The sequence below is a fragment of the Sminthopsis crassicaudata genome, chromosome X, assembly GCF_048593235.1.
Source record: "Sminthopsis crassicaudata isolate SCR6 chromosome X, ASM4859323v1, whole genome shotgun sequence".
NCBI classification, from domain to species: Eukaryota; Metazoa; Chordata; class Mammalia; order Dasyuromorphia; family Dasyuridae; genus Sminthopsis; species Sminthopsis crassicaudata.
In genome coordinates, this window is record NC_133623.1 from 5,120,700 (window position 1) to 5,139,843 (window position 19,144).

Sequence of the window (19,144 nt, forward strand, 5' to 3'; positions counted from 1 at the left end):
ATGGAGAGACAGAGAAAAGGAAGAAAGAGTCAGGAGGGAGAGGGACAGAAGCACAGAGAGAGCAGGAGAGACAGAGATAGAGAAAAGAAGAGAGACAGGGGAAGAGAAAGCAGGAGAGAAAGAAAAGAAAGGAGAGAGAAGAAAAACAGAGAGTACAAGAGCAGAGAGAAAGAGAAAAGAAAGGGAGACAGAAAAGAAAGGAAGAGAGAGGGAAGAGAGGCAGAAAAAAGAAAGGAAGAAAGGAGAGAGAGAGGAAAGAAAGAAAGAAAGAAAGAAAGAAAGAAAGAAAGAAAGAAAGAAAGAAAGAAAGAAAGAAAGAAAGAAAGAAAGAAAGAAAGAAAGAAAGAGGAGGGAGAAGGACAGAGAGACAAAAGGAAGAAAGAGAGACAGAGATCAGGAGAGACAAAGAAAAGAAAGACAGGAGGAAGAGGGACAGAGAAAAGAAAGGAAGAGAGAAAGAAAAAGAGAGACAGAAACAGAGAAAAGGGAAGAGACAGAGACAGAAAAGAAAGGGAGAGAGGAAATGAAGGGGAAAAGAGACAGAGAAAAGGAAGGAAAAGAGAAAGAGAGAACAAATAGAAAGGAAGAGAGAAAAGGAGGGGGAAAGAGAGAGAAAATGAAGAGAGAAGTAATAGAAAGGAAGAGATAGAGAGAAAAGGGAAGAGACACAAAGACAGAAACAGAGATTAAAGGGGAGAGAGAAAAGGGAAGAGAGACAGAGATAAAGAGAGACAAAGAGAGAAAAAAGAAGGGAAGAGAAAGACATGGATAGAGAGGGAAGAAAGAGAGATAGAATGAGAAAGAAGGGGAGAGAGGGAGAGATAAAGAGAAGAAAAAAGGGAAGAGAGAGACAGAGATAAAGAGAGAAACAGAAAAGAAGGGGAGACAAAGAGAGAGATGAAGAGAGACAGAGAGAAAAGGGAAGAGACACAGAAAGACGGAAAAGAAAGGGAGACAGATAAAGAAAGAGAAAAGAAGGGAAGAGAAAGAGATAAAGAGACAGAAAAAGAAGGGGAGAGAGAGACAGAGATAGAAAAGAGGGAAAAGAAACAAAGACAGAGAAAAAGGAAAGAGATAGAGACAGAGATAGAGAGAAAAGAAGGGGAGAGACAGAGATAGAAAGACAGAAACAGAAGAGAGGCAGAGAGAGACAGTGATAAAGAGAAAAGGGGGAAGAGAAGAGAAAAGAAAGGAAGAGAGAGGAAGAGAGGAGAGACAGATAAACAGAAAGAAAAGGGGAGAGATAAAGACAGAAAAGAAGAGAAGAGAGACAGAAAAAAGACAGAGACAGATGTAGAGAAAGAAAGAGAGAAAAAAGAAAGGAAGAGACAGAGAAACACAGCAGACAAGACAGCTATTCCCTGGCTTGAACCAAGGCAAAAGCAGAGCTGAGAGAGAACTTCTCGGTTGTCTCTCGGTCTCTGGGGATGTGCATGGCAGGGTCTCTGCGCCTTTCGCTCCTGCCCGTTGAGGCCGCCCCTGGAGCAGCCTTCGCCCATGGGGAAAGCAAATGGAAAGCTTCTGGAATCATTCAAACAGGGCCAAACGGTGGGCCCACTCGGAGCGCCGACTCTTCCCCTCCTCCCCGGCTTGGCCGCCCCTAATTAGTCCCAGCTTCCAGGGCAGGAAGTCCCCCAGGATCGCGGCTGGGCCTCTTCCCGGGAGACTTCTCTCAGCCGCATCGGCCTGGGAATTGAGCTTCCCAAAGAGGCGCCCCCCCTCCTCCCCGCCGGCCCCCCAAGAGGAGGAGGAGGAGGAGGAGGAGGAGGACGAGGAGGACGAGGAGGACGAGGAGGAGGACGAGGACGAGGAGGAGGAGGACGAGGACGAGGAGGAGGAGGACGAGGAGAAGCGGGGCACAGGCGGCACAGGACAGGCAGCAGGAAGAGGGGGCCTCGGGCCTCCCCGCCGACCCCGGCAGGCCCGACAGCCAGAGCAGCCCCCCCGCCCGGTCCCCAGTCCGGCGCCCCCGGGGGCCACCACTGCAGCGGCTGCGCTCGGAGGGAGGCGACGCCAACTCCGCCGGGAGTTACCTGGAGCGCGGCGGCGGCGGCGGCGGCGGCGGTGACGGCAGCTTCAGCTCGCCCGGCCGGCCTGGAGCCGTGGCGGCTACAAGCCCGGACCCCGACCCCGGCAGCGGCCCCGGCAGCGGCGCCACTCCATCCACCCCGGGCGTCCCCTGAGGAGGAGGGAGGGGGAGGGGAGGGGAGGGGGGCGGGGGAGGAGGGGAAGGGGAGGGGGAGGGGGCACGCGGCTCCCACGGGCTCCCGGGCCGCCGGCCGCCAGCCCGCCCGCCTCATGTGACAGGCGCTGTCGCTGCCTGCGAGGGAGGGAGGGAGGGAGGGAGGAAGGCAAGCGCGCCGCCGAGGACTCGCACGCCCCCGCGCGTGCCCGCGAGGCTCCGCCGGCAAAGATCCAGACCGCGCACGCGCACACACTTCCCTCACCCCCACCCCCCCCCCGCGGCCATTTTGCAGGCGAATTGGGCGGGGCCTAAGCTTTCCCTATTTGGACGGCCACCAGGAGGAGCTCCTGAGCTCAGGCCCCAGAGCTTGAAGCACCTGCCCCTGTCCCCAGAGTTGGGTCCGGGTGCCAACTTAGTGCCTGGCACTTGGGTAGATGCACATATTGGGGAGGGGCGTGTACATATTGGGACGTGGATAGTGTGGCCACTTTCGGAGCATCCAATTCAATGGGGAACTCAGCAGCCAGCTAAGCAAGCTGTCCCCTGGTCGTTTCACTCCCCTACTCAAGAAGCTTGGGTGGCTCCCTAGCACCTCTGCATAAAATAAAATATCACCCCAGCACTCCCTTTCATGGAATCTCCATTCCAGCCAAACTAGCTTTAGTGTCACCTCCAACCTGGCCTTCCTTGTCTGACGTTTGTAGGACATGTCATCCCCACACACTGCCAAGGATGCCCTTCTTCCTCACCTCTGCTCCCTTCAAGGCTCTGCTCAGATGCCCCCCCCAAACTTCTCCAGATCTCCTCTCAGTTTTTAGCTTCCCTCCCTCAAGTTTCTATCTCCTATAGCAAGTGTGCTAAGAACACCCCCAGATTTGCAGAACTGGGGTCCTTTCCATGGAGCTGCTCATATGCTCAGGCCCCATGCCAAGGGACTTGGCCCTAGCTCACCGGGGTGACCCACAAAGAGCATGTGAGTGGTATTTAGTGACTAAAGATTATCATCTAACAATCAAAAGGAGAAACTCCGGTCAGAAGCCCCTCCATCCTCTTCCAGGTGTCCCTACACCCTGGAGGGGGGAAGGAGAGAGGGGGGCTGCCGTACAAAATCATTTCCCAAGTTTACCTGTCCCCAGCTCATACTGACTGACATCAAAGGCACCTTCACATGGGTAGAGAACACTCTTAGATCTCTGAAACATGACAAAAGGCACAGGGGATAATGGTCAGTCGTCTAGAGGGCCTTTAATATTGGGATACTTTTGTCTCTTCCTCCCTTTCAGATAGCTTAAAAACAATCTCCATGCTGATGAAATAATATTACTGCCAACCCAGGTTTCTTCTGTGTACGTACTATAGGCATTTCAGTCATGTTTCACCATCCGTGACCCAATTAGGGTTTTCTTAGATCCTAAAGTAGTTGGCCATTTCCTTCCCCAACTGATTTAACAGATGAGGAAACTGAGGCAAACAGAGTGAAGTGACTCGCCCACAATCACTCAGCTAGGAAGTGTCTGAGGCTGGATTTGAACCTGTCTTCCTGACTTGCTGCACAGCAGCACCCCCTAGCTGCCCACTTTCTTAGTGCATAGCCACTGTTTCAGATGAAGTCCCTTGGTGATTTTGGTTTTATAGTCCAAACATGAAGGTTTTGCTGTCATGGAGATCAGAGATGTTCTCAGATCTGTTCCTTTTGTTTGGTGACTTCTTCATGTTTCACCTAAAATTGCTCTTAGGAGAACTAAGCCAAGTTGGATTTCACATCCAGATTTCTGTAGATTTTCTCTTGTCAGTCTGTGAAGATTGGAAGAAAGAATCGGGACTTTTCCCTAGTCTGACTGAGACAAGAGTGCTCATACTAAGGCAGCTGTGGGGTGAATTGAAATGGAAATGGAATCCATTTCCAGAAATGGCTTCTGGAAAGCCATTTGAAATGATTCCAAGAAAGTGATGAAAATGTCCAGATCTTTGGGAAAAGAGATTCTTCTGCTAGGCACATCCTCCAAGGAGGTCACTGATTAAAAAAAAGAAAAGAAATAAAAAAAGAAGTTTCCATATGCTTTTTCTGTAGTATGTTTTATGCTAAGTTCTGGAAATGAGTTATGAATTGGAAACAAAGGAGATCCCTATCCTACTTATATCTATACCCCTACCCAAACCTAAAGAAATGTTGGTACATGGATATTGGACAGGGAACTTTACTGCCCTGTGAGAAACTACAAATATGATGAATACAGAGAAGCCTGGGAAGATTTCTGTGAACCAATACAAAACAAAACAAGTGGAACCGAGAAAACAATTTACACAATGACTACGACATCATTGGAAGCAAGCAGCAAACAATGGAAAGTAGATGCTGCAAAATTCCAAAGAACAGAGGTGACCCTAAACTGGAGATTGAAGAAGATCCCTCACCTTTCTCTAAAAAGGCAGAAAATTTAGGGGTGTAGAACATTGCCTCTAATGTCCAATTTTTTTATGTGTTGATTATATTGATTTTTTTTTCCTGTTTTATTTATTTGTTTGGTTTATTTTAGCCTTTGTCTTAAGGAATGACTCTCTGGGAGAGAGGATGGGGAGGGAGAGCAGTAGAAATGCATTTTTTAAAATACCAGAAGGACCATGGTTAGAAATTCCGGGGAGGGGCATGGCCTTGGCAGTCAGGTTGGGAGCCGGGAGTGAGGCTGCTTGTTGTATTAGGAGAAACTGAGCTTCCTGGAAGAAGGAGATGATGGGCCCACTGTCCTTTGCTCTGGTTAGACTAGCACACCAGGGATGTTGTACTCAGTTCTGGGCCTGACCATATAAAATGGACATTGAGGTGATGAGGTGGCTGGGCCTGGAGTCGGGAAGACCTGAATTCAAAATCAGCTCCAGATTCTTACTAGCTGTGGGACTCTGGGCAAACCATTTCATTTCTGTCTGTTTCTTTAACTGTAAACTGGAGGTAATGTTAACACCTACTTCTCAGGGTTGTTATTCAGCTCAAATGAGGTAAAGTACTTAGCAGAGTGCCGGGCACATATTAAGTACCATATAAATATTTATTATTATTATTATTATTATTATTATTATTATTATTATTATTATTATTATTATTATTGTCTGGAGAGGGTAATCAGAATGGGGAAAGCTGGGAAGAAGGGAACTTCCAACTCTGTCAGGTAAGGGAGGCCTCAGTGGAACTCCCAAGGGTAAGTAAAATGAGTATTCATCCAGCTGGGCTGATAGCGGTCCTCCAAACTAACACATGAGAGTCAGGAAAACCACCAGGCTCGGCCTCAGAAATGCACTTGCAAGGGTTTCTTCATGCCGTGAATCAAAAGCCTTTGCCCCCTCATTTCCTTCCTCTGCTGATCCAAACACACAAATCAGGATTTCCCGACTGCTGATCTGTGGCCAACTGTCCACAGTCTATCTGAGGGAGGCCGGAGGTTTTTGAGGATAAAAGAGGTCTTGGGAGGGAGCGGAGGAAAGGTAGCTTTGGCAATGGCTGGTCTGGAGTTAGGTTCCTCCAGTCTTGACATCATGCTAGCATGAAAGTGGCAGGGAGCTTCTCCCAAGGGTTTCCCCAGTAGTGGCAGATCCGGGGCTCCTACTGCCTGGGAGACAGAGACCAGCTCCAGAAACCAAATGACAACGGGCTTTTCCAGGGCACTAATAAAAGAGCTAGCTATTGGCATGTGCCCCTTGGGGGCTCTGCTCCTTCTATTTTATGGGACCTAGGAAAGGGATTCCAGGGTGAAATAGGAATAACTCCTACCACCAGCCATCAGGCAAAGCAAGTAATGGGAGTCTCCGGCGCGCCACTCTACTCTTTTTATCTGTTGGTTTGAATTATTTCCTTTGGTGTCCTCAGAGTTTCCTTCCTGAGAACTTCCCGTTCCTCCTAGGCTGACTTGCCCTGGTGAATTTTAGGCCATGGGATTCGACTTCTCCTTTCGTAGAAGAAGGATTTGCAATCTGTTCCTGTAAATCCTGTACGTGTCAGACTAGGTTTCGTGGCCCAAGAGCTCCCTTGTGCTACTTCTTTCCAAGGCTGCCATGGATTCTATCCCTAGAACTCAGTTGTCCCTTGTAGATGATAATTTTTAACATTCATTTAAAAAAATGAGCTTCAAATTTTCTCCCTCCTTCCTTTCCCTCCCCCTTCCAAAAAAAGGTAAAAATTTTCAATAGTTTATACATGTGCAATTATGCAAAACATATTTCCATATCAGTCAGGTTGTGAAAGAAGAAAAAAAAAAGAAAAAAATAAAAGTAAAAATAGTGTGCTTTGATTTGCATTGAGATTTTACATCAGTTCTTTCTCATTTTCATCATGAATTCTTTGGAATTGTCTTTTTTTACTGAGAAGAGCTAAGTCAGTCAGAGTTTATCCTTGTATAATGTGGCTGTTACTGTATACAGTGTTTTCTTGGTTCTGTTCACTTTGTTCAGCATCAGTTCGTCGGAGTCTTTCCAGACTTTCCCCAAATCAGCCTGCTCATCTTTTCTTAGAGCACAACAATATTCCATCAAGTTCTTGTACCAAAACTTGTGCGGCCATTCCCCAATTGATGGGCATCCCCTCAATTTCCAAATCTTTGCTACTACTTTTGTGGTGCTCTAAACATTTTTGTACAGGTGTCTCCCTTTCCCTCCTTTCTGATCTCTTTGGGATACAGGCCCAGTAGTGAGACTGCTGGATCAAAGGGTATGGACAGTTTGAGAGCCCTTTGGGCTGAGTTCCAAACTGTTCTCCAGAATGACTGGATCCGTTCACAACTCCATTTGAGCAACACTTTTGAGATTCCTTCTGGCTGTGTCCTTGTTGCCCCTATGAATCACCAGAAGTGGGTAGTAGGCATCTGGTTTGACAGGTCTGGGGACGTTCTCCCTCATGGCCCTGACATGGTCCCCAGGAAAACATCAAATCTCTCCATTATTAGCAGGTCAACAAATAGATGTCACCATACTAGTCGTGGACTGGCAACCTCATTTCTGGAAGGACCAGCACCTACCACTGTTTCCTCCTCTTCCTCCTCCAAGAGGAGATCCCTCCTCTTTGCCAACAATTGTTGCTGTTGAGCCATTTTTCAATCGTGTCTGACCCTCCATGATTGAATGATTTTGAATTATTTGCCATTTCTGTCTCCAGCTCATCTTACTGATTCAGAAACTGAGTCAAACTGGGTAAATTGACTTCCCCAGGGTCACGCTGCTAGCAAGTGTCTGAGGCCAGATTTGAACTCAGGGAGTCTTCTTGACTCAAGACTCAGTGTTCTATTATCCACTCTATCCAGTGCACCACCTAGCTGCCCCTCTTTGCCAATGATTGATTTGATCACCAAGCATTTCCTAAGTGCCCACTCTGTGTCAGGACCGGTGCTAAATGCTGGGCATAAATAAAATAAGCCAGTTTCTGCCCTCCAGGAAGCAACATTCTTCTAGAGAGGAGCCTATATCCAGAAGAAGAAATAGCTAAAAGATGGCAGTAGTCTAGTTGAAGAGGGCAGCTGAAGATGGCAGTGTAGAAGAGAGTCCTACAACAGATACAGTCACACTAGGAGAGGGCAGCGCATCATCAGAAAGCCCTGGAGAACTATGGGCCAGGGCAAGGGCCTAAAAATAGGCCCTCCAAGGTCAGGCAGGGAGAGGAAGCCTTCCCAAGGAGAAAGGAGGATTCCTTCTGAACCATGGTGCCATGGGATAAAATGCTCTTGGCCCTGTGTCTTTTGCAGCTTAGTTCTGAATATTCTGGAGCTCCCCCACATGCCATGTTCTTCCAGCCTCCTGGATCCCAGCACAGATCAGCTTGCCCAAATGGCTCTTATGTCCTTTTACATCTTTGTTTTCATCTTGAAGTCTTTCTGCCATTTTTTGAAAGGAATTCTCCTTTCTGCCTGAGAAGCTGACCGTGATCCTCCAGCCCCTTGACCTTCCCTGCTAGGACAGAAACCCGTCGGCATTGGGTATATTTTTTTCAAGTTCATTTCGAAATGTGGACCGTGCCTTGGGTCATCACGAAGCTGGATGTCCAAAAGCAGAAATGGGCAGACCCAGTGGGATAAAATGAGTGGTGAACAATGATAGTGTGAGTGAATGGTGTCGAACAACAAGTTCAAGTCAACTCATTAAAGAAGGTCGGGTGCAAAGGGAAATCATCATATTCTAAAAACAGATTCGAGTTATAGCAACAACAATGACAACGTGGATGTGAAAATAAATGCTCACATTTACAGGCTGCTCCAACTAACAGGCCTCAGGGGCACACTTCAAGTGTTCTCTGTCATTCTCCTCACTGGAACAGATGTGACGACCAAGAGCTGGATTCCCCAGCGTCCGCGTCCGAGGGCTCTGAACCCACGACCAGTGAAAATCATCCCAGTTCTCCTCTTGTCCGGTGTCAGACTACAAATACGGTCGAGTCTCCCATATCCTAAAAAACAAAACGTCCTCAACTTGAGACGACCATCCTTACTATCTATTATCCTATATCTGTCCTCCCCTTTTCTGCTAAAAGCCTCTACAAGTGCTGCCTCCACTCCCTTTCATTTCTCTCTTCTTAATTCTGCAAGCTGGCTTCCACTGAAACTACTCTCTCCAAAGTTACCAACGATCTCTTGATTGCCAAGTTGAATGGGCTTTTGATCTTCAACCTTCTTGACCTCTGAGTAGCCTTGAACACTCTCTTCTCTAGGACACTATTCTCTCTTGTTTTGTTTTATTTTTTTCCTATGTGTCTGGATGCTTCCTTCCTTTGCCTGAGCTTTATATCAAATCCACTAAGTATGCACATGTATCTCTCGAGATCCCAAATCTATACGTCCGACTCCAATCTCTTTCTCTTTTGAGCTCTGTTGAGCTTCAGTCCCCCATCACCAAACCACTTATGGGACATCTCACTTCTCAAATTCCATGTGTCCAGAACAAAACTTATTATTTTTATCCCCAAAATAAGCCGCCTCCTAAAGTTTCTTGTCTCTGTAGGAAGCAGTGCCCTCCTTCTAGTTCCTGAGGTTTGTCACATCTGAGTCATTTTCCATTTCTCTCTAAGCAGTCTTTGCACATACCTAATAAGTTACTGAGTCTTGACATTTCTATGTGCACAATGCCCCTCACTCTTTCTTTACTCACAAAGCCATCATCCAGATCCATTTCATCAACACTTCAGGCAGTCTCCTGCCTCCAATCTCTTCCTTCTCTAAGCCATCCTCCATGTGGCTGCCAAAGTAAGTTTTCCTAAAGGTCACTCCTTTGCTCAATAAACTCTAGTGGTTCCCTATTACTCCTGGGATTAAACACAGATTCCTGTGTCTGCCATTTTAAATCCTCCCTCCCTCTCATCTTCTCCAATATTACCCTTCTCTGGGCACTCTATACTCCAGGTAAATTGACCTTATTGCTCCTCACTTAAGACTATCCACCTCCACTTCTTAGTTTAAGATCACCCTCTCCTACCATGGATCTTAACTCATTTATGACTTATTTGTTAAGTCTTAGGAGTCGCTTGAAGTTCACAGAGATAGTGACTTGGCAGGAATCATTCGAATAATAAGAGTCAGAGTAGAGAAGTGAGCCCAGGTCTTTTCCACCATGAACCCAACGCTCTCCACTACCCCCATGCCATCTCTGTGCCTCTATTTGATCAGGCATGAAAATTAAGAAATTAAAGGAATAATAAAAAAAAGGGATTAAAGGAGTAAACATTGGTCACAAAGAAGTGATGATCTAGCTAGCTGCAGATGCCAGGACTTTCTTGCTAGAAAACCTAGGACAGGGAGCAAAAACATTAATTGGGGCATTGGATTTTTTGATTCAAATGGAAGAATATAAGTGAAAACCACACAAATCATCTACAATTTTTATATGCCACTGGCAAAATTTCAGAGAAAAGGATAAAGAAATGCCATTTGCAATTCTGTCAAAAGTCATCAAATGCTGGGGTAATATCCTCCCAAGGGTCACAAAAGATTTTCATAGACAGCTTTAGTTGGCTTGGGAACTCTTAAGGAATAAATCAATTCAATTTACCTGGGAGGTATTTCTCCTGCACCTAATAGTAAGCACTTAATAAATAATTATTGAGTTGAATTGAATGTGCTTAATGTGAGCCAGATTCTGTGCTCTTCACTGAGGAGACAGTGATTAAAGAACAGTCCCTGCTGTTCCTCCCCCTCAAGGATCTTCTGTTCTACTGAGCAAAAGAAAGATTTTCTGTGCATTAAAGTTGAGTAAAACGCCAATACTCTCCAATTTATTTTCTAGATTTAATTTAATGCTGCTAGGTTTTAACACAGAATCAGCTAATCTCAGAAGAAAATTCAGATAGATGAAAAGACGGAGAATATTGGCAGGGAGTGAAAAAAGAAAATTTGAAAAAGGGGATTTTGCCCGACCCGGATCTCAAAGTAGATTTGAAAATAATAGCTATTGAATCTCAGGTAATTGATGGCCACTGCAGTAAGGGACAACAGAAAACTGGGAGAGAAAAATGCAGGGTATAACTGAGGATAAAGCCAGGAGGAAAACACCCTGGGGGGGGTGTGTGGAATCTTCCAGGAGCATAGATGGTTGCACCCTGAAAAATGATTTTAGAGGCAGCTAGGTGGCGCAGTGGCTAGAGCACCAGCCTTGAAGTCAGGAGGACCCGAGTTCAAATGTGGTCTCAGACACTTAACATTTCCTGGCTGTGTGACCCTGGGCAAGTCACTTAACCCCAATTGCCTCAGCAAATATATATATACATATATTTATATATTTATAAATTTATAAATTTATAAATATATATATATATATATGTATATATATATATTTATAATATATATGTATATATTATATATAGCAAATATATATGTATATATATATATATAAATTTACAAATATATATATAACTTTAGAACTCTACATTGTGGTATACTGTATGATACATTTTAAGTAGCTCTGTGAGCTATAGATATAGATATATAGACATATAGACATACACACGTCTATATGTAGGTATCTGTATGTCTGTATCTTTGAAAAATTCAAAGAAAAAGGAATGATTCAACTGTCTTAAGTGGTGGAGATGGAAAAACATCATTTATCAGCTGACAGTGGAAGAAACCAGTTGATGCTCAGTAAGAGTTTAAGACAGAAGCAGCTTCCCCATGCTAGTGAGTGAATCGAGGGCTATTGTCAAGGCAGACCCAGGTAAAGAAGCATATTCCAAATTGGGAATTGAAAAAAATCCAGTATGATCCAGTGCCAGGTGAAATCAGAGTTCCTAGTGGAACTCTGTCTAAAGGGCCAGGTAGGAAGGAGGGAGCTTGTTTACAGCTTTTTTATTTTTATTTGTAGTCATACTCCTCCTTGGTCTGGTTCCATGGGCTCAGGGGGCTAGAGGAGTGCAGTAATATCTTCCCTTGATCTTGGGAACAAGGTGTGGAAGATGACAACTTTTCAAGTCTTTCTGCACTTAGGAAAGATAAGCCTGCCCAGGTAAAACATGATTTACTGTGATCACTTTATCCAATGCTGCCTGGGAAACTTTGTATTCAATTAGGTAGCCTATTTTGATGAAGGATCCAGTCACACAGAGTTTTAATTATTAGTTTTTGTACCCAGGACAGGAAGTTCAACTAGGGTACAGCCACTGTGGAAGTATATGCTGGGTTGGAACTTGAAGTGTTCTCTAAATTTTGACACCCTGGGTCAAAGCCCTGACTGCCCTGCCCTAGTTATGACTAGTTACACAGGTTTGGAGACTGCTTGAGAAATGACACGTGAATATTTAACATGTTTAACATGTATGGGACCGCCTGCCATCCGGGAGGGAGTGGAGGGAAGGAGGGGAAAAGTTGGAACAGAAGTTTTTGCAAGGGTCAATGTTGAAAAACGACCCATGCATATGTTTTGTCAATAAAAAGCTATAATAATGGTAAAAAGAGAGAAATGACATGAGAGTCAGTGTGCAAATAATAGATTTAATGTGGTCTAGGCTATTTGGAAATCCAGTCTTTAGAGCTGGGGAGCTGAGCATGGTGCAGTTTTCACATATATTCTCATCGAGATTTTCTATTTTCTTTCTGGGTTCTATTTAAATCTAAAAACCATTTATTAATTTGTGAGGTCTGAAGAAATGATATGGAGGCAGACAAATGGGGGAGGCAGGCGAAGTGCTGTAGGAAAAGGCTAAGAAAACAGAGGAAAGGGGGAGAGGCCGTAAGTTAGGAAGGCAGAAGGCTTCAGAGGAAGTAGCACATGAAGACCAGTAAGACTACTCCAAGGGGGCAGCTAGATGGCACAGGGGATAGAACACTGAGGAGGACCTGAGTTCAAATCTGGTCTCAGACAGTTAACACTTCCTGGCTGTGTGACCCTGAGCAAGTCACTTAACTCCAATTGCCTCAGAGGGGGAAAAAAAGGTGCTGGAAGAGGGCTAAGTGCAATACATTTTTTTTTTTTTTTTTTAGGCTGGGGTTAAGTGACTTGCCCAGGGTCACACAGCTAGAATATGTTAAGTGTCTGAGACCAGATTTGAACTCAGGTCCTCCTAAATTCAAGGCTGGTACTCTATCCACTGAGCCACCTAGCTGCCCCCTAAGTGCAATACATTTCAAGGGGGAGCAATGGCTTTGCACACCTACTAAAAACAGCTGCTTTGAAATGCAGGGTGTGATGAAATAAGGCTGGACGGCAGGTGGGAGCCTGGGAGCAGAGGGCTTGAAATAGTAAACTGAAGAGTTTGTACTTTATCCTATGGACAGTAGGGAGCCACTGAAACTCCTTGAACGGAGGAGCAAAAAAGTCAGAATGATACCGTAGGGGAGAATCTTTTGGTGGGGAGGGAGGGAGGGAGGAAAAAAAAATGGACACAAATGAATCTTGAAAACTCTCTTTACATGGAACTGGCAAAACAAAATGCTGGCGAGAGTGGATTGGAGAGAGGAGAAAGCCAGCCCGCAAGCCAGACAATCCCCTGAAGCCCTAAGGTGACCAGGGCCTCCATTAGAAAGCGAGAAGGCAGCCTGAGGGGAGAGCTTGGCCCCAGAATCCACCGGGTTGGACAGCTCCTTGGATGTGGGGGAGGAGAGTGAGATAAGAGTGGCTGGGGGGAGGGGGGAGGTTGGCGACTAGGTTGATGGGAAGGATGGAGAATGAGGCTCCCTGGACTGCTCCTGAGGCTGCTTTGAGTTCTTTTTGCAGCAGGATTTCGCGTTCAGTAACTGCGGACCTTAGAGCTGAACTAGGGGTCAGGAAGGCCTTGGGGGCCAGTCCCACTGTAAACTTTTGGGTAAGTCTTTTGCTTCATATGTACAGAGCTAAATGGGGGGGGGGAGGGAGGAAAGTGGACTAGATAGCTGACACTTGAGTTAGGGGGAGAAGGAAAGGGGAAAGGCATTACATAATTACCTTGTGCCTGTCCTTGGACTAAGTCTGGTCATGTAAAGAACCTGGGAGGTGGGCATGATTGCCATCCCCATTTTACAGCTGAGGAAACTGAGGTGGACGGTACTGAAGTGACTTGTTCAGAGTCCCACAGCTTAGTAAAGTGTCTGATTTGAAGTTAATGGTCTTCCTGAAGCCAGTCTGAGAACTGATCATGACAATCATGATTAATCATTAAGAGAAATTTCATTTAAAAAAAAAATTTTAATTTTAAGAAATTTAAAAAAAAAAAAAAAAAAGAAAAGAAAAGAAAAAAGGAACCAGATTATTTTTCAAGGATGAGTCGTGTCTAACTCTCCATGACCCAATTTGGGGTTTTCTTGGCACAGATATTGGCGTGGTTTTGTCATTTCCTTCTCTAGTTTGTTTGACAGATGAGGAAACTGAGGTAAAGAGGGTCAAGTGACTTGCCCAGGGTCACACGGCTAGTGTCTGAGGCCACATTTGAACTCGGGGCTTCCTGAGTCCAGGCCCGGTGTTCTAGCCACTGCACCAACACCGAACTGCTTTTGCAAGAGGTCCAGACAATGAATTTGGGAATTCAAAGTCATGGGTGAGCCAAGGGGAGACATTCTGTGTTTGCCAGAGGAGCGCCCCCAGAGTCTGGGAGAACTTCCCAGTTACTTGTTACTTGTATTAAGAGGAGTGGGCCTAGGAAAGAGCCATGGGGAGCACAAGAAACCATCCCATGCTTGAAGTCCCTCCATCTTGGCCATCTCCCGCAGCCTTCCGGGGCCTTCAAGGAACCTTCTGGGACAACACCCCCACCAGAGACTTCTGCAGCTGAGACAGGGCTTTTAGCATGGCAACTCAAAGGCTCTCCTGACCTCTAGTGGTGGACTCTGTCCATTACACCACATGGTGGGATAAGACCTGAAGGCGCCCTCCCCAAGACCACTGGCTGTTGGAAAAGTGGGCCTAGTTCTCTGCCTCCAGTTTCTTCCTCCACAAACTTTCCTTGGATCCTAAGTCAGGGGCTCAACGAGTCTCCACAGTAGCTTCCAGGTCTAAAGGTTTCGATCACACAGAGAAACCACGTTTCCCCAAATGTGTCCATACACTTGGATTGACAGAGCCCCGGCCTTAGCCAAGAAAACACCCGGATCTTCTCTCCACACCTCAGGAGGGGTTCCTTTATTCCAGCTACAAACGAGCTGAAAGTGGGCCCTTCCAGTCTGGAGCTCGGTCTGGGCAAAGAAGAGTTAGCAGGAACTTGCAGCCAACTTGATCCAAGCCTCCATTTTGCTAAACTTTGAGCCTCTAAAGGCCTCGATTGTGTATTTTGGTTCGTCCCCTTCTGGTACACAGCCTGTTCCTGTAGAAATTACTTTCAGTGGATGGAGCACCAGCCCTGAAGTCAGGAGGACCAGAGTTCAAATCTGTCCTCAGACACTTCTGTCCTGGCTGTGTGACCCTGGGCAAGTCACTTAACCCCAATTGCCTCAAGAAAAAAAAAAAAAAAGAGGAAGAAGAAAATTGCTTACAGCAATGTTTGTTGACTTCTAATGGAGTAGCAACACATTCCAATTTCATCTTGCCTCCTGCCTTGCTGGGTCACATGGCCACTAGGACCTCCTCCAGCTCTAGGGGCCTTCACCAGCCTCTGGGTCCTGTAAGTCAAGGCTTATCATGGGCTAAAAGGTACCAGACTCTTCAAAGCTCCCTCCCCAAGTCCTACCAAGTTGAACTGGAAATGGCAGACTGGGTGTTGGCCACCAGCGGGTGAACTGCTCTTAAAAAAAAAAAAAAAAAAAGCCTGCCATACATAGCACAGTCCAGAATTAGGCAGAGGACTTGGAGCCAGAGGCCCTCCCTTCTCTGGGCCTCCCCTTCAGTGCCCGTGTGACTTTGGATAACCCCCTTTCCTTCTATGGGTGTCTGGAAACTGGGGCCTTGGACTGATGTGCTCTCAGGCCCTTCCAGCCCTTAATTCTAGGTCCCTGCTGAGCAATTCCTGAGCTCTCCCAGGATCCGGGCTGCTAGAGCTTGAGAACTCATGCTAGTGGTATGTGCTTTTACTGCCATCTGGTGGTAGGATTCAGAAACAGCCCTGGCTGTCCAAAACAGCACAGGCTTGCCAATGGGGCCACGTGAACAAGAATGGGAGCTTTTGACTTTGCTTTTGGACCACGTTCTGAGCATCCTTCAGCAAAGGTGCAATGACCGGCCCACCGGCTCTCAGCAGGGGGCTGCTGCAGGAGACCTAAGTCCCGCCCTGCAGGTGCAGATCACAAGTCCCCTGCCTCAGAATGATAGATATTCTATTGTACCTTCATAGTCCTGGGAGTGACCAGTGGTTCTGCTGCTTTGGAGACCCTGGTCAGCTCTGATCAGCAGCCATGTGAGGGCCTTAGGGAATTCTGCATTTAAAAGATGGATTTTAGAGGGCAGCGAGGTGGCGCAGTGGGTAGAGCACCAGCTCTGAAGTCAGGAGGACCAGAGTTCAAATCTAACCTCAGACACTTAACACTTCCTAGCTGTGTGACCCTGGGCAAGTCACTTAACCCCAATTGCCTCAGCAACTTTATATATAATTTTATATATAATATAAAGATATTGGGTTTGTCCCCATGACCCCGTGGGTCCCCTGAACTCTTTGACCTATAGGGAATCCCACTGTACCTTGGACTCTGCCCTGGATAATTTCTAAGAAGCCAATAATAACTTGCAAGCTACCAGGGACCTTGCTACTCCATTATTTCAGTGGATATGAAATAAAGAAGCCAGGAGGTGAGGTGGTATAGTGGGTAGAATGCTTGGAGTCAAGAAGGCCTGGCCAACGTCATTTTCTGAGCCTCAGTTTCCTTATCTGTAAAATAAGGATAATAGCAGTACCATCTTTATGAGTCATCACTTATGGTTTTGGAAATACTCTGGCAATGTGAGCTCCAGCAGTAAGGAGACGGAATAGATGTTCTTATATAATAAGGGTAGCCCACTCACTCTGCTTCCCGCTGCATGAAGCTGGTCATCCTGAGGAGCCCAGGCTGTCTCTGTTCCCTCCTTGGGCCACGGGAGCCCTCCGGTGCCATAGGCCAACCAATCTGTGGTACCACATGAGTGCGTTCCACTGAACTCGAGATGTCAGGGCACAGGAAGTCCATGCAGAACATCACCCGGGCTGGCACTGCCCACCTCCCTTCACCTGATTGGTTGGTTGGGCTTCGATAGAGCATTGAATGTCATGAAAGGTATCATCATGGGATGGGCCATTCCTGTAGGGTCCACAAAAGGTACAGCAAGTGTCAGATTTGCAGTCACAGCCGGCCTCGTCCATTTGCTAGCTGGGTGACCCCGGGCAAGGCCCTTTACAGACTCGAAGCCTCAGTCTCCTCCTGTCTGAGATAAGGGCCTTGAAGGCCTCTGGGACCCCTTCCGCCCTAGGGCCCTGATGATTCTTCTAACCTGTGACCTCCTTCTTTCTGGGGGCTTCCTGTTCCCCTGGGAGGATGCCCATTCTCCACTCTCTCACTCACAGGTGTGTACACACAAAGGCACAGTCCCACAGGCTCCCCCCGGCACACGGCCAGGCACACCCACGAGTGCAGCGCGTGCACACTCACACACACACACACACACACACACACACACACACACACACAGCACATTCCAGTGCAGGCTAGGAAGCCCCTCAGCCCTTTGCTGCTGCTACTTGTGGATCTTGAATGAAATAAATAGAATAGAAAGGCTCCCACTTGGTTTCCTTTGGCGGAAGGATATCCCAAGCTTGACCTGCCTTCTTATTTCCCAAGGGAAGGCTGGGGGAAGCAGCCCAAGTAAAGGTTTTTTCGTTTTTCCCGTTGGGTGTCTGCCAGTCTCCTGAGGTCGGGGAGAAGCTGAAAAGGAGCCCCCCTCTCCGTGGGCTGACCCCAGGCCCGGCTCTCTTTACAACCAGGGCCAGTAGCTGCCGCTCCCACCAGCACCAAAATAAGCATTTCAATGCAAACTCCCAAAAGCCTCCGGGGCTCCAGGGCCCGGCCCCTGGAAGGGGGCTCCAAGGTGTGGGCCAGCTGGGCAGGGCAGGCCTAGGAACAATGAGGGGATGTCCACTGTCAGACTCTGGCCAGACTCTGGCCTTGATGGAAAGACAAACTTCCGAAAGGGAGGGGAAGGGAAGGAGCCGCCCCCTCACTTGACAGGCTGGATTGCCGCTGGGGGTTGTGGGAAGGGGGTCTGAGCAGGGCCACTGAGGAACAGTGACCCAGAGCCTACTATGTACAAAGCACTTTACAGATTATTATCTCACTTAATCCCTACATCCAGCGGGAGGCAGTCGCCATTGTCCCCATTTTACAAATGAGGAAACTGAGTCGTGAAGTGATGGGCCCAGTCACACAGGCCACATTTGAACTGTAGGCTCATTATCACAGGGCTGCCCAATGGTCAGTGGGAATGTTTCAGAGGTCTTCTTAAGTCTTCCTGCCAGTGCCTTGGTAACAGGACTGAGATCATTACAGCTGGGACTTCTGCAGCCTTGAGCATGGGCAAAGGCCTTTCCATTTGAGCCTGAAATAAAAACAACAAACAAAGCACAGAGGAGCATCGAATCTCCCCACTCCCACGAGCTCCCAGAACCAAATCTCCAAATAACCCTGGCTCTAAATGGCTCAGCCTTAAGAGTCAAAGACTGGCTGGGCTTAAGGAGGGCCATTCCCCACCCCCCAGCCTTAGCCCAAAGGGGAGGAAGGGATTGGAAGGCAGAGAAGGAGCTCCCACCTCCAATTCTACTGCTCACAGATCCATTGTGCAAGCTATGGGAGGGCAGGGAAAGTTGTTTGCCCCAGAGAAAATAAGGGGAGTCCTGCTTTTTAACTCAGTGATGTGGGTACCTAACAAATGCCCAGAGGGGCCCCCACAGAGTTCTCTGGGTAGGGAGCGAAAGGTCATCCCTAACTGAGGATACCTGGGAAGAGTCCTGGGGAATATGGCCTTGAAATGCCATTGGACAAAGCCAGGAAGACAATTGGTCAATTCTAAATCCTTCTAAACGGAGGAAGGAGGAAGATGTCCCAACAGAAGGGTGGAGACTGGAAAACATACCGCCTTCAGAGCGCAGCAAGTCCATTTTGGCTGTGGTTTAGACATGGTGCAGGGGAGTGATACTGGCTAAGATTAAGAAGCTGGGAAGGCACCAGAGGATGGTCAGGGAGAAAGCTTTGAACTTGTCTTGGTGAGCAATAGGGAGCCACTGAGGATTGTTGAGCACAGGAATGATAGCACTATAAATTCTTAGTATTGGAGAGAATTCTAGCGGGAGTATGAAGTGGGGGAATAGATGACGGCAGAGAGAATGGAGGCGGGAAGACTTGGGAGGAACAAACTGTTCCTACGGTGGATGCAGGCGATGAGGAAGATTTGGTTTGGGTTGAGTTGGATTTGAGGTCTTCTAGAGCACAGTGTCAAACTCAGAAACAGGCCTGGAAACCTTGTGTTAGGACCTCTGCTGGCTGGATGTTGACTTAGAAATCTTGTATATATAAATATATTATTACTATTAATACACTAACACTTTAAACTCCAATAGGGACTCCATTTGAATGGGGA

General features: G+C 47.0%; 2 protein-coding genes across 2 annotated transcripts in view; one reads left to right on the forward strand and one right to left on the reverse strand.

Annotated features, from left to right (window-relative positions):
- The window catches only part of CLCN5 (chloride voltage-gated channel 5), a 93,562-nt gene extending 91,396 nt beyond the window's left edge, over window positions 1-2,166 (reverse strand). The window contains exon 1 of the mRNA XM_074277111.1: window positions 2,034-2,166. The gene's annotated coding sequence lies outside the window, so the exon portion shown is untranslated. The remainder of the gene's footprint in view (window positions 1-2,033) is intronic.
- The window catches only part of RRAGB (Ras related GTP binding B), a 133,839-nt gene that overhangs the window by 1,114 nt on the left and 113,581 nt on the right, over window positions 1-19,144 (forward strand). The gene's annotated exons all lie outside the window — the stretch shown is intronic.